Raw genomic sequence first — 13376 nt, forward strand, 5'->3', positions numbered from 1 at the left:
ATATAATAAAAAAATCAATTGATTTTTGCAGTTGTGGCCGTATGGAACGTATTAAATTACATCGGTTCATCGGTTGTATTGTGGCAGTGTGGATTATCGCAACATCTTACAGTTATGGCCAGATTGCGTTTCAAAACCCATGTTATTACCTTATAGTGTAATACCGAAGTATCTTACTTTGTACTTATTCAAGACAATATTTCAGTTAAAGCTGTATTGCATTAGAAGGGGTATTATATAGGCAACATTTTAAAGCCTTAACCCAAAATTCGATTTTTTTGCAGTTGTGTTATTGAAGTGCCACACAAGTGGTACAGTTGTGCCACATGTACGATGTATATATTTGGATTTTTATATTTTTGCTTTTGCTTTTTGTTTTTTCGTTACTGGCATTTTCCCAAACGGATATTAAAACAAGTTTTAGATAGTAGAGTTATCAGAAGCATTTTAATCTTTTTGACACAGAAATTAAATTATTTTTTAAAACTACAAGAAGTCACATGATTTCTTCGTATAAAGGTTATCATTTTGGAAGATTGTTCATTCTTGAACTATTTCACAATATACTTTGTTCACCGACTTTAAGCAGGCCTACGACACAGTAAACAGACAGCAGATGTACGAACTGATGAAAGAATTGGGGATCCCAAGTAAAATTCTCAGGATCGTAAAGATGACGACGGAACACACAACAAACGAAATAGCATGGAAATGGTATAGGTACATTCCAAAAGTTTGAAACCAAACAACGATTAAATACGATAAGGAGACCCACTATAAACAACTGCATTCAATCTGACATTGGAAGAAATAATCAGGAAAAACAGAATAAACATGCAAGAAACCGTTGATTGATAAATACGGAGTGTATATACCAGTATATTTATCAGTCAACGCAAGAAACGATGTTTAAAAACGACCACCAATGCTCTGTCAATGATATGACACTATTAGTAACAAGCAAGAAAGAACTACAAAAGTTAATGAGAAACATAATAACAGAAGCCAGAAAATTATGACTTAAAATAAATGAACAAGAGAGAAAGTATATGATAATGGGAGAGATCCAAAAAGAAAAAGAAAATAACATCATAGTACAAATAGATGGAGAAAAAACATACTCGTTCAAAACAGCCAAAGAAATTAATTACCTGTGTGCCAAAATAGATGAAAATGGTTATGGAGAAGGGAGATAAAGGCCAGAATAGCTAAAGGAAATAAAAAGTATTAAAGCATTAAAAACATTAATGAAATTCAGATACGTATCAAGAAAAACAAAAATCAGAATTTATAAGACTGTTATCAGACTTACAGTAACATACGCATGCAAAACATGGGTGCTGAAAAAGTCAGAAACACACCTTTTAGAAAGATGGCAGAGAAAAATGCAAAGAGCAACATATGGAGGTGTGAAAATAGAAGGTCAGTGGAGAAGAAGAACCAGTAAAGAATTGCAAGAACTGTATAAAGAGCCAACGATCACGACGACGATCAAAGCACAGGGAATACGATATTTGGAACACAGAAAGAATGGGAAGTAAAAACATGACAAAAATGGTACTCCCACGAAGACCAATACAAAAGAGAAGGGAAGGCAGGCCAAGAAAAAGATGAAAGGACAGTGTGTACGAAGACCTGAAGAAAAGTAACATTGAGAGATGGAAAGAACTAAATTGGACAGAAGGAAATGAAGGGAGGTGATGAAAAATTGTACAAAAAGACTGAAATGTAATTAAATAAAATTTATTAAACTAAAATAACATGTAATCATAAATATAAACATTTTAGTCCTAAGCCTACTAAGCTTAATAATAATTAAAAAAAGTAAATATTGTTAGGAGAATCCAAAAATGTAATTTTTCGTTACTGGCATTTTCTCAAACGGTTCTGAATGATAGTTATCAGAAGCATTTTAATCTTTTTGACACAGAAATTAAATTATTTTGTAAAACTACGAGGAGTCACACGATTTCTCCGTATAAAGGTCATCATTTTGGAGATTGTTTAAAAAATATACACGGCATTTGGTCAACAATTATTAATAAAAACATTCAAAACCTTCAGTTCAAATTTAAAATTAGTAAACATTTTTCTTTTAGCAAAACAATTAGTTTTATCAGGCCTCTATTACGTACTAATGTGAAGCCGTGATTAGTTCTTATAGAATTAGTCACTAGAAGTTTGTTGTGGTGTAGTTTTTTATAAATAAAATTAGTTTTATTATAATGCTGTGAATAGGTGAAGAAGAGTATGTGAATTTTTTATTAATAAATTGTGAGTACCTAAATAACATGTTGCTACTTACCGTAAACTTTTCAGTAGCTCCTGTAGCTTGCAGAATCTTATTTTGTTATTTAGCCTAATGCCTCGACAACTAATGGCCTTTGGCATCATACAGTTAATTTTGGAATCAGACACTTACCTAATGTAGTGTGTAATATGTATGTCTGTTAAGTAAATGCCTTGTTACTTTGAAAACTCCACTTCATTGTCTTTTCAAAAAGACGCTAATTGTATCCAAACGTCTGCGTTCGCTTCGGTGACTACTGATCCCATAAGGATAAAAACTATTAATTCTTAATAAATGAAAACTTTCCTACCCTTGGCGAGATTCGAACTCACGATCCTGAATCCAAAGGTAGGCTCTCTTACCACTGAACCACAGAAGGGAGAATCTTAATAGCTCGGGAAGTAAGATTTCTCTAGGGACTGTCACAAATACAGGTATCTGGATTTTTTTAGGTATTATAGGCCTATATAAAGAAAAGCTATACGTTTTCTACAAATTTTTCAGCGTCATTTTTTAATTATCAACAATTTAGTGTAAACACGTAATTTTGGACTTCGTAAGCCCTAAGTTTTCCCCAACCTGACCGGAAGTTGAACCGGAAGTCGATATTTAAACTCCTCGTGTAACTGTATGTCGATTTCGGCGACTTTAAAACAATATACAGGGTGTAACAAAAATACATGTCATAAATTTCATCACATATTCTGGTACCGAAAATAGTTCGACTGAACCTAATTTACCTTAGTACAAATGTGCACATAAAAAAAGTTACAGCCCTTTGAAGTTACAAAATAAAAATCGATTTTTTCCAATATATCGAAAACTATTTGAGATAATTTATTGAAAATGGACCTGTGGCATTCTTATGGCAGTAGTATCTTAATAAAAAATTAGAGTGAAATTTAGACACCCCAAAAAATTTTATGGAGGTTTTGTTTTTTAAACCCCCCCCCCCCCCCAAACTTTTGTGTATGTTCCAATTTAATTATTATTGTAATACCATTAGTTAAACACTGTGTTTAACTAATGGTATCGCAGTAGTAGTTTAATTGGAATGTACACAAACATTTCGGGGGTTTAAAGGAACAAAACCCCCATAAAATTTTTATGTAAACTTATTAAAAAAGAAGCCGCAACTCGATAAAAACTGCTTTATTGAAAAAATACTAAGAGCCAAAAAAGTTTTAAAAATATTGAATTTAACTAATGGTACCACAATAATAATTTAATTGGAACGTACACAAAAGTTTGGGGGGTTTAAGGGAACAAAACCCCAAAATTTTTATGGGGTGCACAAATTTCACTATAATTTTTTCTTAAGATACTACTGCCATAAGAATTCCACAGGTCTATTTTCAATTAAATATCTCAAATAGTTTTCGATATATAAAAAAAGCGATTTTTATTTTTTAACTTAAAAGGGCTGTAACTTTTTTTATGTGCACATGTGTACTAAGGTAAGTTAGATTCAATCGGACTATTTTTGGTCCCAGAATATGTGATTTAATTTATGACCTGTATTTTTGTTACACCCTGTATATATAGACCGGTCACTCTAGTAGAGGTCCCTCAGGTTCATGAGCTCTTTTAATCCATTTCATGCGGTGGATTAGTCCGCATAAGTCCTCTTCATTATCCTTTAGAGATTTTCGTGTTTTTTTGCTTTCTCTGTGATCTGTTTCCATTCTTTCCTATTCTGTATTTTTTCTCACCAGCCTGTAATTTCCATATTGGATATATCCTCTCGCAGTTGATCTTCCCATCTTATTTTGGGTCTTCCTCTAGATCTGTTTATTACTGGCGTCCAATTTGTTATCTGCCTAATTAGTTCATCAGCTCCTCTTTTTTGGATGTGGCCAAACCATTTTAGTCTTTGTGCTTTAATGGATCTCACTATGTCTTCTCCTTCCATTAGATTTCTTATTTCGTGATTTATCAGAATTCGTATTTCTCCTTGATCTGTTTTGATTGGACCATGTATTCTGCTCATACTTTTTCTTTCTATTATTCTCAGTTTTTCTTCATCTTTTTTTGTAAGGCACATTGCTTCTGCTCCATAGGTGATGACTGGTCTAATTGCCGCTCTATATAATATATGTCTGACCGAAAACGTTTTGTACTTTTATTCCTTCGTGGATAAATTTTAAGGATTTTTTAATAAATTCATATACCTACATAAAACAGAAGTGTTTACTTCATTCCACGTTGTTATATTGGAGTACACAGCCAACGACAGGGTTTACCCCCTTTTTAAAGTTTTATTGTTTTAAATTTCCAGAATTTAAGTAGCTTGTGGTATTTCTGGAAATTTAAAACAATAAAACTTTAAAAAGGGGGTAAACCCTGTAGTTGGCTGTATACCTCCAATATAACAACGTGGAATGAAGTAAACACTTCTGTTTTATGTAGGCATATGAATTTATTAAAAAATCCTTAAAATTTATCCACGAAGGAATAAAAGTACAAAACGTTTTCGGTCAGACTGACCATCATCAGTGTAAACGTCCAGTGTACAAGTAATTGTAACTAGCCACTTCAATAGGTATAAAAACCTCTAAAATATATTATTGTTACATTATATATACTATAACCAGAGTTGGTTCGTAACCTCTCACCTGAACACAAGTACATACCTTGTGCAATTTTCGAGCAAGGATGAAATACATTCACATGTGATATTTAAATCTTAAGACATCGACTTAATGTCGATCACTTTTTAATATAGAATGTAACAATAATGTATTTTAGAGGTTTTTATACCTATTGAAGTGGATAGTTACAATTACTTGTACACTGGACGTTTACACTGATGATGGTCAGTCTAACCGAAAACGTTTTGTACTTCCACTCCTTCGTGGATAAATTTTAAGGATTTTTTAATAAATTTATATGCCTACATACAACAGCAGTGTTTACTTCATTCCACGTTGTTTAAAACAATACTTTCGGTTAAAACACTGGCACCGGAAGTCAAGGTCAAATTTGTCACATTTTTATCATCTTTGAGTTATTAGCTTTCATTCGACATCCCATTGTCATTATATCGGTTCTAATAACGGACGAATTGTGTTCACGGACAGACAGACGGACGACCAGACCGTCATGAAACCGAAAGTATATACACATTTGTTCTCGTCTTTCTAAGGCGCGTCGAATAATATATCGTTTGTGTTATTTCGGCGACATTAAAACAGTACCTACCTCCGTTGCAAATCTGCAACCAGTAGTCCGATGTAAAATTTTTCACCTTTATTATCATCTTTGGGTTAAAATCTTTCATTCGGCATCTACTTTGTCATTATATAATATGTATGTTCTAATAAAACAGAGGAGTTGTATTTATGGATGGACAGATGGACGGACATATAGGCATGAAACCGGAAGTAAATATTTGTTCTTGTCTTGCTAAGGCGCGTTGAATAATATATCGCTTCTACTATTTCGGTAAATGTAAAACACTACTTCCGGTTGCAACTCTGGAATTGGAAGTCATAGGTCAAATTGCTCACCTTCGATACCATCTTTAAGTTATAATCTTTCATTTGACACCTTCTTTGTCATTACATATATCTGTCCTAATAACGGCGGAGTTGTGTTTACAGGACAGGCAGACATGGATAATTCAAGGTTTTTACATTTTAATGGGGACAACAAAAATGGAGTTTGTTCGATGTTTTGAGAGAATTTTATTTTTTTAAATATACGAAACATTTAAAATGGCGATGGCTAAATGTTGTAAAATTAATTTGTTGCTTCGAAAACTGCAAAATAAGTCAAAATCGTTAACTGTTTATAACTATTGTCAAAAATCAATCTAGGTATTTATAATTCCACCCAAATTTGTGTATTGTGATCCTTAAGGCAAGCGTCCACAGACCCGCATCGTACGCATCGGACGCATCGTACGCAACGGATTTTAGCTTGCCTTGTACAAAAACTTATGTACCTGCGTCCACTGACCCGCATCGTACGGATCGCACCATCGGGAATGCCGAAGGGTTGCTTCAAGAGGCAACTTTTGCGATGCGTGCCGATGAATCATTCGGAATGCCGATCAGTGGACGCACCCCACGGAATTTCGCTTGAGCCAGTGGGAACTAATATACGGCTATTTGCATTTTGACGATCGTCTTGTCCGTAATGAAACAAGTAAACTCAGTTTTAAGGCAAGCGTCCACAGACCCGCATCGTACGCATCGGACGCATCGTACGCAACGGATTTTAGTTTGCCTTGTACAGAAACTTACGTAACCGCGTCCACTGATCCGCATCGTACGGATCGCATTATCGATTGTCAAACTAAAATCCGTTGCGTACGATGCGTACGATGCGGGTCTGTGGACGCTTGGCTTTAACTGTTATTTTATAATATAGGTATATTCAGAAAAAAATATTACAGGCCATGATAAGTTGATTATGGGGATTAAAATATCATAAATTACTCACTTTTCATGTTTATTAGTCTTTTTCAAGATATCTTGAGTATCTAACTATGAAAATTATTCTCGTTAAAAAAACAACACATTTTTCTATCACAACAATGAACTTTTTAAAAAATATTAGACTTGCTAATGATGTTTCTGAGAGAAGTGTAAAATTGATGCGAGACATTTTATTGTCCCTCACAAAAGATGAAAAAGCAACCAAAGTGTGTTACAAGTATGTAGTTGAAAACCAAAAAATGTATTAAGAGTACACAGTAGCGATCAACAGGTAGCAACAAACGAGGTCCAAGATTGCGAAATTTCTGCGAACTTTCAAAAGTAAGGCAACAGTGCGTCGGTAATTCGACACTGACAGTGACGTTTACTTATACTATCAAAAACAATAATTTTTGTACACATAGGCGCGAAATGTTGCTAAGTCAGTGACGTTCGATTTCTTGTTATAAAAAAATTGATTTTTAGTAGTTCCAATGTGACCAAAAATCTAGGCACGGGATAAAAAAGTTTATTTGAAGAAAGTGTATTTTTTGTCTTTCTTAATGGCGGTTCAGGCTCCTTTTTTCAATATTCTATTTAGTTATAGAGTAATCTCCACATACTAACATATTTCTGAAATTGGGCTCTGTATCGCCATTCTTTATTACTATATATAGTTACTATTTTCCATTTAAATCAAATTGTAACAGCTTTGTGTATTCCTTTATATTCAAATGTATAATAACTTAGAAAAATGGGTGCCATTATGCGGTCTACCATCGTGTTTCTGCTATAGCTTGCGGTCTACCAAGAGAATTAGTGTGTAAGCTGTAATATTACTATGCCGATAAAAAAAAGAATGTGTGTGTACTTTGTACGCACGTAAGAAGTTATACTTCTACTACATATTATGTGATTTTTAAGACAATACCAAAAATTTTAAAAATAAAAGAATAAAACGCACACAAACACATTGAAAAATGCCACAAAGAAAAAATGATTTCTGAACGATAATAATTGTTGGCAAAAATTTTAAATACGCATTTTCTGAAAAAATAATTATATAACAAATATACTTACAATCATAACATGCATAAAAAAATAAAAAAATAAAACTTGCATCGGGAATTGAACCCTTGAATTTCGTGCCGCTTTGACTCGCAACCGAAGCGTAGACTCACTCGTCCAATCCCACATTATTTATCATGTGGAAAAATACGGTAACTGAACGTTTTACTGTTTGACAGTTGTTTTGAAAATTAAATTATGTAGTTTTTTGTGGAAGAAAATATAAAAATATAACAAAACAGTAAGAAAACAACATATTAGATGAAGATTGGTAGAACTTTTGTTGGTAATCAAATTAAGTATGTAAATCAAAGCATTACATACCTACTAGATAAATAAATCTACGCCAAAAAATCATAATTTAAAAATAAAAATCGAACCTAATTCGGGATTTCTCTCTAAAATCCGCATTCTTGAGAAAATAAATGTATGTATTTCAACCTAATCCAAATGTATAATTACAATATGATTATAATAAAAACTACTTACCAAATTAGAATGAGTTTTTCTTGTCCAAAATAGTCCAAAAGTCCAAAAATATAGGTATATGAAAACTATTTAAAAAGGCAGTATAACTATTAACTAACTTTTGTTTGTTGTTTCTTTTCACACAAATTTTAAAACGCAACAACCATAAATAATCTAACTACAGCTGTGCCACAGCCGCCATATTGAATAATTTTTGACATGTCATTTGAACATCCAATCAGAACAAAGTTATAATGCGTATGCGCCCGGTCGCTAGGTTTTCCCATATAAAAATTTACCCTCTATCGCCGGTAAAGAAGTATAACTTCAAAAAGTTTACAAATAATTTTTGAATCTATTTTTTAAAAACATGTAGAGTTTGTGTAAGGTTTTATAGGTCCAAAGTTAATAATTTTCGAAATATTTAAAATGGCATATGAGAGTTTTATCAGTATAGTGTCATTTTTAAATAATTTAATATCTTTGACATAGGTATATAGTATATCAATATAAAATACAATGTGATCACTATTTGCAAATACATTTTTTTTTTTCATTTTTTAAGTGGTACACCCTGTATATTGTATATTAGTATTGTATTTTGTAGTAAATATTACAGGCTTTCTTTTACTATCAGGTTGTATGTACCTATACTAGCATGTATCTATACTAGCATGTTTCGTTTTGTAGATATTTAAAGAAGAACTATACATTTTACGTTTTTGTGGACTTTTATTACTAAAGAGATACATTAAAATATCATACTAATAAATGTAGTTAATATGCATAAGTTAATTATTAAATTAAATAAACAACCAATTAATAAACAACCAATAAATAAATAAACAACCAATTTTAAAGCCTACCTAGTAATTTTTCTACCCTAGCAGTTAGTGGCATCGGCAATCCGATCTCTGCCGATACAGTGGACGCAGTATGAAAAATTAATCCGATGCGTACGATGCGTCCGATGTGTACGATGCGGACCTGTGGACGCTTGCCTTTAGCAGACCCTCAAAATTGCAGATCGATCCATTAATTAGTTAAAAAGTTATTCAATTTGTTTATCCAAGAGACCACTCTTTTTTGCAAACCATTAGTCAGATAGTAATGATGATGCAGTAATTCTACGCATACAAATCAAAGTTTAAGATTTACGCTATCCATATACAGGGTGTTTGGTAAATAATGGGCCATAGCTTAACCTTAGGTTCCTGAAGTTAAAATAGGTCGATTTAAGCTAACTTACCTTAGTACAAAAGTTGATAATAACCGAAATACAGGGTGTCAAAGTTAAACTTTAATTTTTTTATTCTTGAATATTTCCTGACAGGCACGGGACAACAACACGAAATTTGGTAAGTGGTGCTGGTACTGTACACCCTACAAAATTATGTTAAACAAACGCTTCTGGCTACTACCACAGGCGTACGACGGGGGAACGTGATTGGTTGACCCTTACCAAATTCTACGCCACTGGCGGAATTGCTATTTTAGTGCAATTTTGTGATTCTCCAATACTGTCTATGTAAAAAATATACTTTTCACTCGTAACGACAAAGCCATTAGTTATCGAGATATTTGAAGCTAAAAACGAAGGAGCATAATACATTAATCAAAATAAGTATGCCTTTTACTTTTTAACTTCAAATATCTTGGAAACTAATGACTTTATCGTTACAAATGAAGAGTATATTATTTGCATAGAAAGTATTGGAGAATCTAAAAATTATGCTAAAATAGCAGTTCCATCAGTGGGGTAGAATTTGGGAAGGGTCAACCATTCACTTTCCCCTGTCGAACGTCTCTGGTATTAACCACAAACAATTATATAACATAATTTAGTAGGGTGTACAGTACCTACGACCTATACTTTCTGCCAAGTACCATAAGGATATGTCAAATAGTTTTATAGTACCGGGCACACATAGTTCTTAAAGTTTTAAATAAAGAATAAATTATTTTAAAAAAGAATACTTTAAAATAATTTGACATATCCATATGATACTTGGCAGAAAGTGTAGGCACTGTACACCCTACTAGATTTTGTTATATCTCGAAAACTAATGACTTTACCGTTGCGAATGAAAAGTATATTATTTGCATAGAAAGTATTGGAGAATGTAAAAATTATTCTAAAATAGCAACTTCATCAGTGGCGTAGAATTTGGGAAGGGTCAACCCTTCACTTTCCCCTGTCGCACGCCTCTGTTAGTAGCCAGAAACCATTATATAACATAATTTATTAGGGTGTACACAGTGTACAGTGCCTACAATTTCTGGCAAGTATGACACGGATATGTCAAATTATTTTAAAGTATTCTTTATTCTTAATTTAAAACTTTAATAATAGGTCTGGATCCCGCGTATGAAAAAAAGTTGATTAATAGCAAGCTGAAAATTTGTTAATAGCTTAAGGGTGTCTAGTAGGATAAACTTTGATATATGGGAACACTGGAACAGGGGCAGTTTTAATTGTGGAACAGGTTAAAAATTTGGAACGGTCAGACCACGAAAACGGCACATTTATTTTGTCCGACAGAATAGACTTAAACTCTCCGAACAGAGATTAAACTCTCATGCAAAAATCAGACTGCTATTTATCACCTGTCATAGTTCCTGTCATTTGACATATTCTACATGTTCCACTCATTAAAACGCCCATTTGGTGATAAATAGCAGTCTGATTTTTGCATGAGAGTTTAATCTCTGTTCGGAGAGTTTAAGTCTGTTCTGTCGGACAAAACACATGTGCCGTTTTCGTGGTCTGACCGTTCCAAATTTTTAACCAGTTCCACAATTAAAACTTCCCCTGTTCCAGTGTTCTCATATATCAAAGTTTGTCCAACTAGACACCCTTAAGCTGTTAACAAATTTTCAGCTTGCTATTAATCAACTTTTTTTTCATACGCGGGATCCAGACCTATAACTATGTATGCACGGTACTGTAAAACTATTTGACATATCCTTATGAAACTGGGCAGAAAGTGTAGGTACTGTACACTTTACTAAATTATGTTAAATAATCGTTTCTGGTTAATACCAGAGGCTTACGACAGGGGAAAGTAAATGGTTGACCCTTCCCAATTCTACGCTAATGATGAAACTGCTATTTTAGCATAATTTTTAGATTCTCGGAAACTTTCTATGCAAATAATATACTCTTCATTCGTAACGATGAAGTCATTAGTTTTCGAGATATTTGAAGTTAAAATGAAAAGGCACACTTATTTTGATTAATATATTATGCTCCTTTGTTTTTAGCTTCAAATATCTCGAAAACTAATGGCTTTATCGTTACGAATGAAAACTATGTCATTTACATAGAACGTATTGAAGAATCAAAAAATTGTACTAAAATAGAAATTCCGCCAGTGGCGCAGAATTTGGGAAGGGTCAACCATTCATGTTCCCCAGTCGTACGCCTCTGGTAGTAGCCAGAAACGTTTGTTTAACATAATTTAGTAGGGTGTACAATACCAGCACCACTTACCAAATTTCATGTTGTTGTCCCATGCCTGTCATGAAATATTCAAAAATAAATAAAATAGAAGTTTAACTTTGACACCCTGTATTTTGGTTATTATCAACTTTTGTACTAAGATAAGTTAGCTTAAATCGACCTATTTTAACCTCAGGAATCTAAGGTTAAGCTATGGCCCATTCTTTACCAAACACCCTGTATATAAAATTTTACGGCACAAAACTCTTCTGAAAAATTACGGTTTCTTTTGATGTCACAGATAAAATCTTTTTTTTTATTTTCAAGATGCTGTTCATTTTTACACAAAGAAAGAAATCTAAAGTTATTCTGGGACGATTAGATAAACAGTAAAAATTACATTTTTAGTTCCGAACTAATTTTTTATAATGATTTAAAAAAGTAATAATTTCATTTTAAGTAGGTAGGAGCAAAATTTGCTTACAATGCTTTTTAAATGCATTCATTTTTTTCGATTACTGAGAAGACTAATTAGTATTTTAGAAAAATTTAAACGCAAAATACAAGATTACATTATACCGAGGGCCTGAAAACCTCTATAAAGTTTATTTATATAAGTTACAGGGGTTAAAAAAAGATAAAATTAAGTGTAATTTTTAATTTCAAATATGTTACCCAAAAAAAACCTTGTGTTTATTCTAAGGGACTTTCGGCCTTCGGTAATAATGTAATCTTTCAATCTCCGTTTAGTTTTTTCAGGATACGAAAAAAATGAATGCATTTAAAAAGCATGGCAAATAAATTTTGCGTAGAAGATTTATTAGAATATAACAAACAATTAGAATTATTTGGAATAATACATTGTTTTTAAATGTTTAAACAAATTAAATTGTTTATTTAATTATAATTTTCTAAATAAACGTATAGTGGGGAGCTTTGGATGCTAAATTTGCAGTTACTAAAGCATCATATAAGCAGGGACCTATAGGTCTGGATCCCGCGTAAAAAAAAGTTGATTAATAGCAAGCTGAAAATTTGTTAATAGCTTAAGCGTGTCTAGTCGGACAAACTTTGATATATGGGAACACTGGAACAGGGGAAGTTTTAATTGTGGAACAGGTTAAAAATTTGGAACGGTCAGACCACGAAAACGGCACATATATTTTGTCCGACAGAACAGACTTAAACTCTCCGAACAGAGATTAAACTCGCATGCAAAAATCAGACTGCTATTTATTACCAAATGGGCGTTTTAATGAGTGGAACATGTAGAATATGTCAAATGACAGGAATTATGACAGATGATAAAATAGCAGTCTGATTTTTGCATGAGAGTTTAATTTCTGTTCGTAGAGTTTAAGTCTATTCTGTCGGACAAAATCAATGTGCCGTTTTCGTGGTCTGACCGTTCCAAATTTTTAACCTGTTCCACAATTAAAACTGCCCCTGTTCCAGTATTCCCATATATCAAAGTTTATCCGACTAGACACCCTTAAGCTATTAACAAATTTTCAGCTTGCTATTAATCTACTTTTTTTTCATACGCGGTATCCAGACCTACTACCTATTGTAAAGGATTTTAGGTCCTAAAACCAAAAAAGTTAAGTTTTCCATTTTAGTGGGGACTCTCCATTTTTTAATTCGTTTTTGTCCGATTATAGCGCCATCTTTCCATAATTCGAAAAAA

At 32.8% G+C, this 13376-nt stretch overlaps 1 protein-coding gene across 1 annotated transcript in view; it reads left to right on the plus strand.

The window, feature by feature from the left end:
- The first annotated feature begins 2114 nt into the window (after positions 1-2114).
- The window catches only part of LOC114329376 (sensory neuron membrane protein 2), a 164856-nt gene continuing 153594 nt past the window's right edge, over positions 2115-13376 (plus strand). The window contains exon 1 of the mRNA XM_028278453.2: positions 2115-2274. The gene's annotated coding sequence lies outside the window, so the exon portion shown is untranslated. The remainder of the gene's footprint in view (positions 2275-13376) is intronic.

This window comes from Diabrotica virgifera, chromosome 9, assembly GCF_917563875.1.
Source record: "Diabrotica virgifera virgifera chromosome 9, PGI_DIABVI_V3a".
Classification (NCBI taxonomy): Eukaryota; Metazoa; Arthropoda; class Insecta; order Coleoptera; family Chrysomelidae; genus Diabrotica; species Diabrotica virgifera.